Source organism: Doryrhamphus excisus, chromosome 6, assembly GCF_030265055.1.
Source record: "Doryrhamphus excisus isolate RoL2022-K1 chromosome 6, RoL_Dexc_1.0, whole genome shotgun sequence".
Lineage (NCBI taxonomy): Eukaryota > Metazoa > Chordata > Actinopteri > Syngnathiformes > Syngnathidae > Doryrhamphus > Doryrhamphus excisus.
The window spans coordinates 13,301,602-13,320,379 of NC_080471.1; the positions used below are offsets into that span (position 1 = coordinate 13,301,602).

Consider the following 18,778-nt stretch of genomic DNA (forward strand, 5'->3'; position numbering starts at 1 on the left):
TTACTATGTTAATCTGTAATCAACAGTTTTTTTTGTGTGTTAAAAATACTACAAATATTACTGGGCGACATTCGCAGCACTCAAGATGCTTCTTGGGCTTCTCATTGCATTTAAATTAGATTTATGTAGCGTCGCTCCCGGCGATGGAGACAAAACCTCTCTTGTGCCATTAGAGACTGAACAAAAACACCAAACTGCTATTTCGATGTAAAAAAATATGGAAAAAAGAAAAACGCTGTAGCGTATGTTTAATTGATTTTCACTGAGCTCATTCTGACTCGGTCCATAGGGAAAATATCTGTTGTCATCTATCTTGTGGAGCGCTGCACAAGAAAGGATTAAATCAGAGGGGAGGGGATGTATCAGTGAATGGTTTCTCACCGATAGCTGTGGCTGCACAACACTCTGAGAACACCTTGAGTACAGTACATCACTGCACAGTCAGCCACATGCCCCCGCAACAACCGCTGCAGAAGGACACATGACCGGCAAAAATATAAAAAACGGCCGTGAAACAAAGCCCAGCCACACTTTCCCTCACCTTACCTTGTCAGTTTCAAACTTGCAGTATTTCATCTGGCCTTCAGTAGAGCACACTGAAGTACTTTATGTGTGTGTGTGTATCTCACGCGGGCAATTAAAACCCGACTCTGTTGCAATTTCTTTCTCCGTGAAATAGGGATTCCTCTTCAAGGTCGTGGCATCCATAGAGCACTTTGCCCATTGCAGAAGGCATTGAGCTGCTCCTGTGTAAAAGATTTTGAAAAACAATCATTTATCGTGTCGGTACTGCAAACAACCTTCACTGCAGCTGCGCCTGATGCATTCATGTCATAAAGCTAAGAAAGGACAGAGATTAGACACAGTCTTTTCACTTTGGCTATGGAAAAATAAACATTTTGTCCCGCACTGCTGCTGAGAAAATTAAGAAAAAGCAAACACACCACGGTAATGGGTTTTTTTTTTTAAATCTCAGAAGCAAGCAGGCAATCAGAGGTACTTTTAGAAAAGGTCATTCAAGGTCAAGTTTGTACATGCAGACACAGGTAGAGTTACTACACACTTTTTGCTACACTAACAAAAGCATAAATAAAAGAAGGTACATCAAAACATAGCAAATAAGGCATGCATCTATAAAGAAGTCATTTTAGCCAATGGATTTTGTCCAGAAAATAATCAGTACAGAGAATGCTGCTGCATAATTTAATGGCTAATTAAGCCACCCAATTTCGACTTGTGCGGATCAATTCATTGGGCTAAGTGGCGCTAACCAAGTAATGATAGGTGATTGGCTCTTGAAAAAGACATACTTGATAGCGGCCAATGAAGATATTCCATCCAAAACCACAATATAATACAACATGATTTCATTCAGAGAGACCATTGAAAAGTCAAAATGGTTCTCGGGTGGATTTATAGAGCTGTCAATAGACAGCACCATAGCTGTTTTGGTAATAGCTGATGGGGCCATGTTGGTGTTCCAGAGTCGGAAGGGTTTTAGACACTATGACAAAGCTCAAATGACATACCACAAAGTCACTGCAGTTATAGGTTTATGTCGTTTTATCATTGCTACGGGTATAACAGTACATTTTTAATCTGATTTTTCAGTAGGGACATTCCGTGCGGTACTGAGGCATACCGAACAAACTCCAGAAACAAATCGTGTGTAAAGTCGGCATCATAGTACGTTAAAAAGCCATAGCATTTCAGTATGTGGAATCAAACTATGGAATGGATTGAGTAAGGACCTCAAACAATGCACAACGATGAGCCAATTCAAGAAACAATACAAGCAGTTGATGTTTGCTAAATACAAGATGAAGAGTCTTGAACCAGTCATGATGTGCTATATATATCACTATATTGACAGTTACTATGGTACCCATTATGTCATTGTATGGTCATATCACCTCGTACTTCGGTACGAGGTGCATTATTTAAAAACAAAAAAAACACCTTAAACTGTATTATGGAAAGCAGGAAGTGAACAAATGTTGCTGATTGTAAAAGTACCAGATTTGGGGGCAGGATTTAATAAGCTTTGCTTCTTCCTACTCCTTTTGGGCATGTGGAACTGTGAACTGATTATGTGATGCATTCAATTGCAATCTGATGCATGTTCAAATGAAATAAAACCATTACCATTACTTTCAGCTTCCATCAGGTTGAGTTCCCATGTTTCAGATGTGATGGGACAATTAATACAAAATGTCCCTGCTAGTTCAGATACTTACATTAAATAATGTTTTTTTTTTTATAATTGTTTTTTCCACTGAAATGTGCGCGTGCACTGTGCACCTGTCAGCCAATTTACCGCTGCGCTTTGCCTGCGCTTCACCTGCACTTCGCCTGCGCCCCCAAATAGACAAGGTCGGAGCTGGTGAGCTTCCTCCACACCTTTGGCACACTCTTTTGTCACAAAATTGTCACTGCACTTAGCTGAAATTGTAGAAGTGTTTATAGTAGTGTAGTGTTGTCAGTAGTGTTTCACACATCAATAACCCAAAATTGAGCCAAAAAAGATTGCAAGTGCCAGCATTTTGACAAAGAAAGTAAGAAACTTTAATTAAAAAACACTAACTCCTGGGAAAACAGAAAGTTGGTGGTTGTATATCCGTCTGCCACATGGTGCTTTTGAAAAGTCACATTTTCAATGAGGTAAAAGCAACCTTATATTTTGATTCATCCCTCACATCCGTCATTTATATGGATTTAGACTTTTTTATGCATGTGAAAATACCTTTGTCAACTGGTGCGATGCAAACCATCTGCACCTCAACACCACCGAGACCAGGGAAATGGTGGTGGACTTTAGCAGAAACAGGACACACCCAGAGCCTGTTCTCATTAAAGGTGACCAAGTAGAAGTAGTTAACACTTATAAATACCTGGGAGTGCATCTGGATGATAAACTGGATTGGACGGCCAACATAGATGTTCTGTACAGGAAAGGGCAGAGCCATCTGTACTTCCTCAGAAGGTTGGCGTCCTTCAACGTATGCAAGAAGCTGCTACAGCACTTCTACCAGACCGTGGTAGATAGTGCCCTCCTGTATGGGGTGGTGTGCTAGGGGAACAACTTCAAAAACAAGGAAGCTACACGCTTGGAAAAACTGGTGAGGAAGGCAAGCTCTGCCATTGGCATTGAGCCTGACATCTGTGGCAGAGCAAAGACACTGAGGAGGCTGCTTTCCGTTGTAGACAACCAGCATCATTCAATGCAGTTTCAGTGGCAGATTACTATCACTGCCCTGCTCCACTGAAAGACACACAGCCCACAGTGTGACTGATCTTTCTGTGTGGAGATTGCATGTTCTCCCCCTGCTTCCGTGGGGACTCCAGTTTCCTCCCACATTTCAAAAACATGCATGTTCAGTTAAATGGTGACTCTTAAATGTGAGTGTGAATGGTTGTTTGTCTATATGTGCCCTGTCTCTCTCGTCATATAGCAAGCTGTGATAGGCTCCAGCATACCCATGACCCTAGTGAGGATAAGCAGAATAGATAATGGAAGGATAAATCTGAAGTGATCCGTTCCATATTTATTCATTGGTATTCAATTTTCTTTATCTGATTAAGAACTAAATTAAGTTAATGTTAAATTAACTTAATTATGCCACTGCTAGAAATATAAATTCTTTATTAATCTCTTGGTGATTAATAAAGTATTTCTCTGTCAATGAAAATGTATTTTTTGAGAGCCCATAACTGATGATCATAGACGGCCGATTTAACGTAGCTGACGTCCGGCTCCATTTTATTAGCAAGCTAACAGGATGCTACAAAAAAATACATTAAAAAACATGCATTAGAAAGACATCTGGAGTCACACAGTTTATTAATAATATGAGAAGACACGCTAACCAAATAATGCTCACAAACAAGCCAAAATTGTGGCGTAAATATACATTAACTAAAAAAGAAGCTAACCAGGGCGAATGTATATATTTTCACGTCATTTTTATTTTTTTACACGACAATTCCTAGAAGTTCCAAGAAATGTCCAACACCAGGAGCTTTCTCGGTGAGCCGATCAATAATGGGCTGATTGATTATCATTAATTACGGTAATTAAAATCCTGGGTTGGCATAGGAACGTACCACTGCAAAGACAACACAACATAGTTGGGACAGGCCACATCTCCCAACTCACGAAACAACCGTTGTGCATAAGAACCTACAGTACGATCCATCGGGCGGTGGGGGGAAAGGCATTTTTGTCACATGTGCATGCAGCTTCAAGTCAGTCTGAGGCTCTGTCACCAATTAGGGAAAAGAATTCGCAAAATTCACCCACTCTGCTGTCAATCTTTTTTTTACTGTAATGGAACATGCTGCCCCCTGTCAAGACAGAAGGTGCAGGTTTGATCCCAACTCTGGGCATGGTGTTTTATATAAACAAGAGGATACTCATAATGGGCAGTTGGGTAGATCCAGTTGAAACCAAAAAGTCCAGGGCTGACTTTCTGTCCCAGTGCACTAACCCATGAAGTTGGTGACCGTACTGCCTCAGAATGAAATCATACCGGTGCATCCAGAGGTCATCATCGAGTGATGATTACATCTAGGTTCGCTTGCATCCAAGAATGAAAAAAAATATATATAATCTCATCTCTTTCACTATTGAAATCACATTTATTTGGCAGATGTCAGGTTCATTTTCAGTGGATTCTGTTCAAAATGTCATTGGCATTGCCAATGATTGATCTTCATTCAGGCTGGCTTAATATAGTTGGCATGGGTGGAGACATTTGATCTTTTCTTTTGGATGTGCTCCCTGTGTATTGTCGTGGATGACCCTGAGGACTTAGAGACATAAATGTACACAAATTTAGCCCCTCGGTGCTGCGTCAGCAATCTTACTCTTGTTTTTAGACATTCAGCTCATCTCCAGAGGGAAAGTCACTGAATGCTATATAAGGACAAAGATTAATACCTTGATTTATTTATAACAAGCAGTGGAAAGAAAGCAAGTGTCATGAGCTTCTGGATCTTATGGAACGTGGTTGTTTATCCGGGCATTGCCTGACGTCATTTGTTAGGCCTTGGCACTGGTTGGCTTGACCGCTGACATTTGCTCTCTCACCATGTGGCTTCTGTACTTTGGGACCAGATGGCAGATGGTGCCTCCAAAACAGACAATACACAAACACTATAGCACATCCGCATGTACACTTTTTGTGATTTTTTTTTTTTTTTTTAGCACACCGTCACAACAACTTTCCCTTCCCTCAGCACAAAAGGGGTACAAAGCAACAGATCGATTTATCACCCAAAAATAATTCATGAAGTGCTGATCGAATGCCAGAAAGTGAACTTGGGACGGAAAAAGTGGATGCATTACAGTTGGAGCCGAGGAGATTGATGCTTCACCCTCTCTGTGGGGCCCCGTGTGGTTGCTCAGGGTGAAACGTTTCCATGAAGACATGCGGTGCTTCTCTTTCACCTCACCTTAGTCTGGCTAAATCTGTCTCTGTCTCATGGCCCTCAGTGTTTTTCCGTTTTATCCATGTTCTTATCTCATCTGTGAACTTGAATTTGTCATTGAACTACATCTGTGTGTGTGTGTGTGTGTGTGTGTGTCAGGGGGGTTGGTAGGGGCTGCACAGTGACTTAGTGGTTAGTGCTGCTGCGTCACTGTAATACGGTTCTGCCTTTGAATCTGTGCCTACTTAGAAAACTGTAAATTACAGTACCAGACAAAATGAATCAATGCACCATTTGTTGATATGTGTCTTGTTATTGACTGATCAGTCCAGTGTGTACAAAAACCTCCACTGAAAGTCAGTCCATGTGACAATATGTACAAAATGCGGTATAGAAAATAGATGAATGGATGGAGAATGAGAGACCCGAGAGACTTGAAGAGATTGAAAAAGTGGGAAGACGCTTGGGATTACAAATGTAGCATTTCCAGCCTTGTAATGCCACTAACACAACAGACTGGAGGGAAGGATCAGGTATTGGTTTCTGTAATTGTCCCCCTTGACAATTTTCTTAGCCCTTACCCCAAGGTAAACAATTGGTGCTCCAATTCTCCTTAAAGGGGACATTGTGTTTTTTCCACTTGTCTGACCTATAAATGTAGTTAGAATGTTGTATTCTCCTGTTAAACGATCCCAAACTTTCAGATAATGAGGTTTGCTTATTTGGAAGTGAGCCGTGGAAGAATTTAGGTGATGGCTCTGAACGCTGGGTTTCAGAGAGTTTTTTTTCGAACCAGCTCTATAAGGTTACAGCGTGCCAATAGTAAGCACAAGCTGTGGGCCCTGCCCCCACCGAAACACCCACTGTTACCCTGCTCCCATCTACACAGCGTTGTTGATTTCCCAGTCTTAGCAAGGAGCATTGGCATTGGAAAACCTGAACATGTGTGTTCAGGTTTGAGGGACAGATAAATTGCCCAAAGCGTCAAGTATCAGGCAGAAGTAGTTGGAGTTGATTATTCTGAGCCAGCAAGAGAAAAATATGGGACTGTTTTGTGGACATGGGCAAAGCTGGACTATCCACTAAACTAAAAGTCTGATGGCTTTCCAATATTATTTTGTCGTGTGGAAGAGTCAGAAGTGCAAGCTGGAAGTCTAATTTAGTCTTAATTTAGACAATTTAGTCTCTTCTGTAAGTAATCATTGAGCGGGGTGGGATGTCCGGAGTTGCTAATATGTAGGGATGAGCCGGGATTCGGACCAGTCAGATACGGAAAATGCTTTTATGCTAATTTACATTTATGAAACGAGTACAGCTATCAATTATCCATATCCATGAAGAATTCACATTATGTTTGTATACTGTTCTGTAGTTGTTTGCAGTAAAGTTTATAAAAAAACAAAACAAAACATTGGTTAATGTATTCACTGTTTACTCTCCACGCTCTGTGATTGACCAGTCACACACAGGATGCGACATCACACTTTTAGTGAAGGAGGAACTTTTGTTGCATGCGGGCAGGCGGTCATTTGTGGAGACTATGTTCTCAGATGAATACACTATACTGGATCGTTGCCGGAAAGACACTACCGGAAAGACTCTGACCTAAGCACACTCATTTGCTAAAAATACTTGTTTTCATTTGTATGCATCGTAACTTTGCTCCGGATTACTCCGGACGCTTGGGAGCGTGACCATTCACGGCGGAGTGGGCATACCTGGAGGGAATAAACAGACCGTTTGGAAATCCAAGAAAATACAGCTGGAATAGATGCAGATTCTGGAAGTTCGAGAAAGCTTTCTTCATAACTCAATACAAAGGGATGAAAACTTAGCATAATAGGACCACTTTAAAGCAAGGGGTAAGAATTAAGTGCTCAGGGGAACACAGCCCTTGAAAACTACGTGAAGCGACAACACTTGATGAGAAGACGGAAGTGCGGAGACAGAAAGAAACATATAAATGTAAGGAATTACACATAATTATTGAGTTCCACAGCAACGTCACTCATGTTTTATTATATATTCAATCATTTGCTACTCCACGTAAATATTCTCCATGTTTTGAATTGTTGGTTGTCACGAGTCACACCACTGTAATCTACTGCATTGATGAGAAAATCACTAGATGGACATAGTGGCCACATTAGCTTGTATATTAAAGTCACTAGCTAGCAAGGGGAATCAACATTACTAAACTATCCGAGAGAGTGCCATGTTTGTGTCCGACTGAAACACTCCCTTTGTTGCCATGACAGGTGGCTATCGCTGCTCTATGCTCTGGTTCTGCAGAGTTCCATGGCAGGGCGGACGCGGACAACAAACATAACTAAAGCTTGTGTCTGGCTTATGGTGTTGGACCTGGAGGATGGCGGGATTTAATGCTCGCAACATATTTGCGACCTCAAGGCAGCCGTGTAACCAGACACAGACTTGGTGCTAATCATTCATTCATTCATTTTCAACCGCTTTTTACTTACGAGGGTCGCAGGGGTGCTGGAGCCTATCCCAGCTGTCTTTGGGCGAGAGGCGGGGTACACCCTGGACTGGTCGCCAGCCAATCACAGGGCACATATAGACAAACAACCATTCACACTCACATTCATACCTATGGACAATTTGGAGTCGCCAATTAACCTAGCATGTTTTTGAAAAAACCCATGCATGCACGGGGAGAACATGCAAACTCCACACAGAGATGGCCGAGGGTGGAATCGAACCCTGTGAGGTGAGGTGAGCTGTGAGGTCTGCACGCTAACCACTCGACCACCGCGCCGCCCAGTAGGGAAGCAAATCAAATAAAAGTCAAAATAACGGGGAAACCGGGCAGCACGGCGGTCTAGTGGTTAGTGCGCAGACCTCACAGCTAGGAGACCAGGGTTCAAGTCCACCCTCGGCCATCTCTGTGTGGAGTTTGCATGTTCTCCCTATGCATGCGTGGTTTCCTCCCACATTCCCAAAACATGCTAGGTTAATTGGCGACTCCAAATAGGTATGAATGTGAGTGTGAATGGTTGTTTGTCTATATGTGCCCTGTGATTGGCTGGCAACCAGTCCAGAGTGTACCCCGCCTCTCGCCCGAAGACAGCTGGGATAGGCTCCAGCACCCCCGCGACCCTCGTGAGGAAAAAGCGGTAGAAAATGAATGAATGAATAACAGGGAACACACTTTCTTATACAATCTCAGTTGACTTTGCTAAAAACCAGAAAGCATTTTAACGCAAATCAGTTTTGCTAGATGACTTCACCCATCAAGAGTACCTAAGATTAAAGGAAAACAGAGTAGGACTTTCTCTAAATACATCATACCTTTGATAACGCTAAAGCTCCTTCAAACTGCTTCTTAAGAAGACTTTCTGGATAGCAAAGCATGATGGACCCTGAAGAAATCTCACATAAGCTTCTTCACTTATTCATGACTTTCATTTTCGGTTCCAACGAGTAACTAAGTCATCATAGCTGAGCAATTGTCTTTATGGAAAGTCAAGCCCAATAAATCCTCACATGCAGGAAAGCCGTCGGATACTACCGGATTGGTTTAGTCAGGAATAGTCCGGCAATTTAGCAAATACAGTCTTTTTGCTTTCTGGCACCGATTTTCAATCAGAAGATTAAGACACATCTGTCCATTAAATGTAGGCCAGTTAGCTCAACATAAGGAGAACGAACACACTAGCGCACATGTAACACTCGCTAATCAACTCACTGTGTGTTATTTGCTTAATTGGTGTGAAAAGCAACGTGTTGAAAATGTGAAATCACAGCTGCACCATGGCTTATGTCTGGGAGCAACAACTTCCTGTAGTCTTCACTGGTTGCCTGGCAACAGCTCAGAGCCAATAAATGACCCGCTACATACAGTAAAAAAAAAAAAAAATGAAATATCATCTTATGATTCAGTGTAATTGCATATAACCTTAATTAGCTAGCTTTTGAAGTGCCGCTTTTGAGATGATTTTATTGCAGTTTCAGAGATACTCCACATTAGCTTCGTGCTAAGCTAAAAGAAGTGGATTTTTATCATTGATATTTTCATTTCAAATGTATTTCTCAAAACTTCAGTAGTCTCTATTACACTTTATTCTGCCATGTAAAAGGAACTTGGAATGGATTTCATAAAGAATGTGAACGCACAGAAAGGGCATATGTCATAAACTCAATTGTCTTAACCTTTTAAGAAAATCTTTGCATGGTAGAGCTTTATATGAAGATAATGATGTATTCCGGTCTTGCAGAAAGAGCAATATAGCAAATGAATGAGTGAGCTGCGAGGAATTAAGCGATAACCTGCCTATTAAAGATAACGGTAAGGTGTTGAGGTCATCAGCTCAGCGGCGACGGCTTCTGCCGTTAACGGCACTTCGATTGGAGAGGGAGGGGGTGGGGGTGGAGCATCCTTTGAGAGTTTTGTAATTAATCAAAGTCTCTCTTTAAAGCTAACTATTTCACGTTCAATTTTATCTGATGGTCTCCCTCATGCAAAGCCCCCCCCGTGTGATGTGAGCCCATATCTTAATTACTCTCAGATCACTGATACCCCTGCACACACACTCCTGCTATTTCTTGAAGAGACAGAAAATCATTTTACAGCTGAGCAGATAAGTCCCCGTGCTCCTTTTAACAGCTCCACCACCACCCGCACCTCCCCACAAGCCAAGGCTCATCTGACGCTGTTCTAATGACAGACAGGCAGCGTAGGTCCTTGTTCCTCTAAATCCGCAGCCATAGGGCGGGAGGAATTAGGCACCCCTCCCCACCCATCTGTCTCCCCCGCAATACATCCATGATGGATACTAAATTGAGCTTCTGCAGCAATATTACCCTTAAAGTGGACATGCATGGATCATTTTCTGTCATTGCATTGATTTCATATAGAAAAATGCTGGAAGACCCTTTTTCAAAGCTGTGAGGCCACTTTTCAGGGATTATGGTAAATTATTATTAAGTAATTCATTCATTCATTTTTTGAGTCACCAATTAACCTAGCATGTTTTTGGAATGTGGGAGGAAACCGGAGTACCCGGAGAAAACCCACGCATGCACGGGGAGAACATGCAAACTCCACACAGAGATGTGCGAGGGTGGAATTGAACTCTGGTCTCCTAGCTGTGACGTCTGCGCGCTAACCATTATTATTAAACTATTTTAAGTCTGAAATTGACATAGATTGATCAGAAGTTGCTATATTTGTTGTTTTTTATTCAGCTATATGTGTGCTGTGTATGTATGTAAGTGGTCTGTAAGAATTAGCTTTTAGTATCAACTCTTCTACAAATTTCAGTTTTTTCTTATTTACTTGCTACTTTTCTTTTAATGTTTCCAGTTTTATTCATTCATTTTATACCGCTTATCGGGTCGCGGGTGTGCTGGAGCCTATCCCAGCGGTCTTCAATGTACTGTTCACAGACCCATAAATATGTGCTCCATAAATGGCCCACGGGCCGGACGTTGGACAGACATGGTTTACATATTTCACAGGGAGTGGGGAGAGTTAAAACATGAGTATGTCCATGCTGTGTTTTTGCAGCACAATCACTAAATTACCCCGCTATAAGCAAAGGTTGGATACAGGCTTCCACAGCAGTGCACACACACAGGGTTGAGACGGTGCGCTTCGGCGGCAAATCTCTCGTGAGGATTACACAGTAAATTCATGACGAAGAAACACTTTGATGAGCACGGTGTGGGAATTCTGAGCATCTTTTAGCGTATAAGTGGGACAGAGAGTAGTCATCTTTCCTGCAAGACTCCAGTATCCATTTGGTAACATATGTGTGGGTTTTCTCCAGGTACTCCGGTTTCCTCCCACATTCCAAAAAGGTTAATTGCCGACTCCAAATTGTCAATATTGTGAGTGTGAAGGGTTGTTTGTCTATATGTGCCCTGTGATTGGCTGGCGACCAGTCCAGGGTGTACCCCGCCTCTCGCCTGAAGACAGCTGGGATAGGCTCCAGCACATAAGTGAGGATAAGCGGTAGAAAATGAAGGAATGAACTACATTTATAGGTCAGAAAAGTGGAAAGAAAGCCTTTTGGGTGCTGATATCAGAAACAAAGAGGGCCAGGTATTTGTTTCTGTGTTGTACACGAAAAAGCTTGTGTATGCAACCTAGCGTTTCCTCAGAATGTTGATGAAGCAACCACACAAAACATGTAAAAAATAAAAACGTGGATACAGTAACAACACATCCAGCAAGAAAAAAAAAACATCTTGCAAGCAAGAAAGTAAACAATGCTCCAGGTTGGAAGACTGAGAATGTATTTTTATGTACTTTTTTTTTTTTTTTGCTTGTTACTGTTGAAACAAACAAAGACTAATGTTGCAATTTCAGGAAATTTAGATTGGGTAAAAGTTATATTAAAGTCAAAATGTAATATTTTATATATAATATAGACAAAACGAAAACAGAGATAGTACTGCCCTTCCCCAGTTAGAGGTTGGAAGACTGAGAATGTATTTTTATGTACTTTTTTTTTTGCTTGTTACTGTTGAAACAAACAAAGACTAATTTTGCAATTTCAGGAAATTTAGATAGGGTAAAAGTTATAATGAAGTCAAAATATAATATTTTATATATAATATGGACAAAACGAAAGCAGAGATAGTACTGCCTTCCCCAGTTAGACTGAATGGGCTTATTATTTGGGTGGTTTGGTGGTATAAATGAAAACCTTGCGTTCCTATTGATCATTGCTCTAGGAACTTTCAGAACGTATTTTCTACTAATTAAGGTAAAACTAATTTTGAAGGATATTATCTAACACACGCTGTATCGTAAATACAGTAAATATTAATATATGTAATGAATATATATAAATGTAAATATACCTGATGTAGCTGAGGTCTAATTTGGACTGACGATCCAAGATGGCTGTATTCAGTAACTCCAAGACAATACAATCATGCAGAGAAAATATTTACAATATACAGTACATATGTGTTCATCCGCACTACATTGACAACGCACTGACAACTGCAATGGTTTCGTAGTTTTCTAAGTGCTTTTGATCACAGCTGTGCACAGTTTTGTGCTTGTGCAAGCGTTTACTGATAATGTGTCATGCTTTATTACCGATGCATCAGTTGATGGCTGGCTGGAAACAGCACAGTGTGGCACTCTGCAGTATAAAACCAAGTATCCTAGATGTCATATTGAGCTTTTTCTTGGCTTGTGCTGCTGTGAGGCATCAACCTCCCTTTAAAATGAATCTCCTATGTAAGTTTTATGAGTGATTAAATATTCGTGTACCTACAGGAGGAAAAACTGCAGTCGATGCCAAAAGTGAAGGCGTAGGTATACAGTATGTACATAGAATAACTTTTGACGGCCAAGATTACTGTAAAATCACATCATAGTCAACATTGCGCTCTTTACCTGAAAGCTGTCACCGTACGTATATGATGCATGTTAGCAAGCATGTTAAGCTTCACAGTGAATTGCTGTGTCTTTTGATGTGAAAGTACTTTTCTAGAAATACTTTCTATAAATAAAGCTGCCACATTAAATAGCAATCTTTTCATGCACTAAGTTCCGTGTTTTGTCGGGCGCTAAGGAATAAAATGCCAGAGGGCCACGTGGCGGCTTTGAGTGTAGCTCAGGGGTGACGCTGTCAAATAAGCCGGGGCAAGTGACCTGATCTGAACTGCTGATATTTAGCAGGTTGTGACTACAATGCCGCCATGTTTATAGTAAAACCACCCCACTGCCTTAATTCGCTCATTAAGATAACCATTGTCAGACCGTGCAATGCAACATGTATTCACCTGTGGCGTTTTGTTTCTCCCGCTAGCAGATGACTCAGCAAGGCGTCTAATCAGCCTCTTTTACTCTTTCAGCTTGTTACCGCCTAATCATGCTCATTTAAAAATGACTCACATGAGTAATTACTGCCGTCAAGCGGTCCCGAGCCGAACAGGTCAGCTTGCTTCGAGGGGCCTGGGCCCATTACGGAGAAGTTATGATCATAGCTGTGGGCCTGCTGTGGTGATACAACCCGCGGGAACACGCGTCAGCCCTCCACAATGGGGAAATGAAGTGTTTGTTTAACATGAAAGAGGCGGGCATAAAGACGCTCCCATTAGCATAAGTAGTGACCGTTAGTCATTTGCGGCTTGTCGGTGGCAGCTGTTTTGCAGCCTGACCGCTTCAGCCACACGGCGGTGTTGACTTTGTTCTTCTGTTCTTCTTCTTCTTCCATTCATTTTCCAGACCACTGTTCCTCACCAGGGTGAACATGTGTGCTAGCACCTATCTTCAAACATTTTGCCTCATCCAGCATCACACATTAACACATATAGACCGTTTGGAGCAGGGGTCTCCAACTTGTATCATATTTTTTAGCTCCCTACTTAACAAATGAATGAATAGCCTATCACTAGTGATGAGCATGTACACCACTATCAGTATCTGTTCACCCATCTAAATGATCTGTATCCGTACTCCGAGTGGGCGGGGCATAAATCAGACGTGGGCGTGACTTAAACAAAAATGTGTGGGGCTTACATCTGTACATTTTTTTAAGTCTGAAATAGACATGGATTCATGAAATGTTGCTATAGTCATAATTATTCTGCTATATGTGTACTGTGTATGTACAGTATACTTATTAAGTTATTGTTTTAATGCTGGAGCCTATCCCAGCTGTCTTCGGGGCGAGAGGCGGGGTACACCCTGAACTGGTCGCCAGCCAATCACAGGGCACATATAGACAAACAACCATTCACACTCACATTCATACCTATGGACAATTTGGAGTCACCAATTAACCTAGCATGTTTTTGGAATGTGGGAGGAAACCACATTATTCTGCTATAAGTGTACTGTGTATGTACAGTATACTTATTAAGTTATTGTTTTAATGATCTGTGTGGGGTTGCTGATTCATGCAGATGTAAAACTGTAAACAATATTGTGTATATCACAAAATTCACAACCATTCATTAAAAATGGTGGCACTTTAATCATTAATAATCATAACCCTGTCTGTTTAAAATAACACCTTAAAGAGGCATAAGACAGTTAAAAGTCATCATTTTAACTACTGCAAAGCATGCTGGGATATATGTAATTTGCCCATTCCACAGCTGCAAACCTTTACAGGTTACACATATCATGGATGGTGAAGTTTTTGTGTTGACATAAAATACATTCAGAGAACAGGGACATTAAACATTCAGAGAATGTCCTCCAAAAATCACAAAATCACAACCAAGCCAAATGTCAAGTTCGGCTCACAACCTAAAGTAGGCTTTGGGTTTGACACCCCTGCCTTAAATAATCATTCACAATCCTCTGTGCGTTATAACAACAGAAAACGAATTAGCATGACCAAGCTAACAATGGACATAGCGGGACCTACTTATTTTGATGCTGAAGCCCGAACTAAAAAAAACCTCCACAAAACTAGCAGGGGGGTTCCGTTTGTACAAGTGACTTATATATTAACCAAGCGACAGTGATATTGTTATTGTAGCTGCTAACGTGAAAAACTTTAAAATTTATCTGGTGGAGTAATGCCTCAGTAGCTAGTCTCAGCGTCACTCACAGAGTGGCTACCTAGCTGTCAATTTCACTATGAATACTCAACAAGGTGCTAGTTTGGTGTCAGCATGGTAAATGTCATTCATGTTTCTATGCTGTTGTTGTTGACAACCCATTCACCCGTTTTCTATGCCGCTTATCCTCATTAAGGTTTGGGTGAGAGGCGGGGTACACCGCCAGCTAATCACAGGTCACATATAGACATCAACACTCATGTTCATACCTATGGACAATTTGGAGTTGTTAATATGTTTGTCTTTCTAAGTACGTTTTGGTTTGTGTCGGTGGTACCGACTGACACTAACCAAGGTTCTATTGTTCCTTTCTTTTCCTTTCCTCCATACATAAGCTGTCCATGTTGAAAGCTAATGATGGCAGGAAGCTCATGCATTTTTCTTTTTTTTTTTAACTAGTGGGTTGGGGGGGGGGGGGGGGGGGGGTACTGCTTAAGGGTTGGACTTTGGAAGTCTCTCGGCGTACCTTTACAAAGACACTTCCTACTTGGGATGCAGAGAGCGCGGTGACACTTTAGGGGATTAGCAGCACCATTTTTCCATAGAGCAAAAGCCCTCTCAGGATACCTTTAAGTCTCACTTTCTTTCTTCCTCTCCCTTGTAGTTCACTTCATTGCCACACTCCCAGCAGCAGAGAACAAAAAGAAGAAGCGCCTCATTGATGAAAGACATGAAGGACGAGAGTTGAGGAAAAAAGGTGCGGATACACAAATATATAAGGTATGATTGGAACCTATGAAGTTGAATATTTTTTGTCTGTAGTTTATTTGTATATTTATATATATTATTGTATGTTATTTACACATATTATACTATTATGTCAGTACACATATTGTACTGACAAGCCAGGCCCCAGTTGCATGCAGTAAGTCTCGTTTCTAGTTCTATGGTCATCATCACACTTTTACTTTTTGCAATCAGTGGTAAAGGGGTCGAGGAGTGGTTAGTGCGCAGGCCTCACAGCAAGGAGACCCGAGTTCAATTCCGCCCTCAGCCATCTTTGTGTGGTTTGCATTTTCTCCCCATGCATGTGTGGATTTTCTCTGGGTACTCCGGTTTCCACCCACATTCCAAAAACATGCTAGGTTAATTGGTGACTCCAAATTGTCCATAGGTATGAATGTGAGTGTGAATGGTTGTTTGTCTATATGTGCCCTGTGATTGGCTGGCGACCGGTCCAGAGTGTACCCCGTCTCTCGTCCTGAAGACAGCTGGGATAGGCTCCAGCACGCCTGTGACCCTCGTGAGAATAAGCGGTAGAAAATGAATGAATGAATGAATGGTAAAGGGGTACAAAACACACCCTCAAAAAACGAAGAAAAAGCAAAATCCACTTGTGGAAGCATACTTAGCTTTAGTTTCACATGATGGTTTGAAATCCAAGATTTTGGTGTGTGTGTGTGTGTGTGTGTGTGAGACAACAGCAAGATTCCTTCAGGCTTTAAAGTGTTAGAGAAGCGAGGATACACCTGCAACTGGATATAAGCCGTATTATGTCTGCTTTATGGGCTGTGACCATCCAATCAAAGCTCTAATTAAAAAAAAAAAGGGGGGCTGCATGAGTATGTTTGAGAGAGTTGTGAGTGCAGCGCCTCATATCCCCCCCTGCCGATCTATTGTTGTTTACAAGAGTGGAAAATAAATAAATAAATAAACGACGACCACGCAATGCGGCTGCCTCTGCGTCGTGTTGACACGGCTGCGCTGTTGTTGTTATGAGCAAATACGCTTTCTCCTCGGCTTAAAAAAAGAGGCTCGGCGAGGTAGACCCAGGAGGCTGTGCTTTCTATTTCACTTCCATTTGAGGAACAGTGTGGCGGAAATGACAAATGTGGAAGGCCTGATGAGGAGCCTTCGGGGCAGCAATGGAAATAACAGATATTAATCCTCCTTTTCCCAAGCACGTGCATAGTGTGTGCGCAGTTCAGACATTGTCCTTTGAGCGTGAAGAGGTGCTTGAAAATCTGCAATGGAGTAGGCACGCATATGTGCGTGTGTTTGTGTGTGTTTGTGGGTGTTTTTTTTTTTTCCTCTGGCGCCACCAGCTACTCTTAGCTGACAGCAAATAGTTAAAGCAGAAGCAATTTGAGCTTGTTTTGCAGCCCAGGTTGATATACACGCCAACATAAGCCAGTAGTAACCCAGTGGAAGCAGCGGCGACAGCTGTGCCGCACACAAACAAAGGGAAAGATGATAATTACAATGTGTCAATTCAAACTTTATCAGCATCATGGGAAGAAGTGTGGAGGCCAGGCACATCTCGTTGCCGGTCTAATCGCATCCAGGGAAACTAATTTGCAGATTGGAAAAATACGACCTGACAATCGATCCGCCATTTGTAGGCACAATTAATGGACAATTCCCTCTGATGGGAACAACACACAAAATAAAAGACAGATATTGCTCTTCCACATCTCATAAATGCCACAATTAAAAGCAACGAGAAATATCTCCCAGGGGGCAGCTTGACATTTGGACAAACATGACGAGCTTTCTCTCCGTGAAAAAACAAAGATAAGATGTATCATTGGCAGCGCTCGGAGCTTGCGCATTGCAGCTCCTATTTGTTCGCTTACAATAATAAAGCGAGGCTGCACACGCATTCATAGCAGTCACAGCCACCAATGCAGGCTTTGTCATTGACAGCAATCTATACATAGAGCTGATCTGGGCTGAAGTGATGCTGGTGGAGGAGCACACACCAGCTGTCAGTGCCAGGAACGAGGAGAAAATAGCTTTCATGGCAGAAGGGAGGCGACTGTCAGGCCACGGGGAGGCTGAAGCTGAATCAGTCATACGGTTTCAAATAAATTCACATGGGTAAACTGGAATGCGAATGGATGCGGCAAGTACGTACTCATACTTGCAGAAAATCCGATGCAGGTGAGAGGAAAACAAAAAAAAATTCTGATTTTCAGCTCACGCAATTTCAGGTCTGAGCCTGATTAACTGGAGCATGGCGAGTCATAGTGGGGACTCCTGGTAATGTTATACAGTGGAACCCTATGAAGTTGGTCCCTCTTATGTTGACAAGTCATATATGTTGAACAACTCATCAAGTCCCGATCCAACTGGTTGTTCTTATTACGAAAAACTGCAAGCTTCAGTGTCATTATACATTGTTGAGACTCCACAGCATCATTTCCATTTCTAATTGTTTATGTTGCCATGTGTTGTTCATTCATTCATTCATTTTATACTCGCTGGGGTGCTGGAGCCTATCCCAGCTGTCTTCGGGCGAGAGACGGGGTACATCCTGGACTGGTCGCCAGCCGATCACAGGGCACATATAGACAAACAACCATTCACACTCACATTCATACCTATGGGCAATTTAGAGTCACCAATTAGCCTAGCATGTTTTTGGAATGTGGGAGGAAACCGGAGTACCCGGAGAAAACCCACGCATGCACAGGGAGAACATGCAAACTCCACACAGAGATGGCCGAGGGTGGAATTGAACCCTGGTCTCCTAGCTGTGAGGTCTGCGCGCTAACCACTCGCCCGCCATGTGTTGTAATATCGTCAATTTCATTAAATTTGGGCTCAAAATGCTTTGTTTCAGAAGCCGTGGTAAAATTGCTCCCTTTGTGATGTCACAAGAAGCGGACTTCCTTATATGGGTGTGGCAGTAAGCCTGATAAGTTCTCTGCCCTCCCCCAATGTCTGCTACTTTGTTTACAAAACAAACTCAGGCAGAAATTATGATATTTGGTGATTCCCAGCAAGAGAAAACAGCATTTCACACGGGACTGTTTTTGTGAACGTGACATATCTGCCAAACTGTTGCTGT

The 18,778-nt window shown here is 42.0% G+C and overlaps 1 long non-coding RNA gene across 1 annotated transcript in view; it reads left to right on the forward strand.

Annotated features, from left to right (window-relative positions):
* Window positions 1-18,778, forward strand: part of LOC131130812 (uncharacterized) — a 96,728-nt gene that overhangs the window by 60,301 nt on the left and 17,649 nt on the right. Inside the window, exon 3 of the long non-coding RNA XR_009130089.1 lies at window positions 15,590-15,705. This is a non-coding gene — a long non-coding RNA (uncharacterized LOC131130812). The remainder of the gene's footprint in view (window positions 1-15,589; window positions 15,706-18,778) is intronic.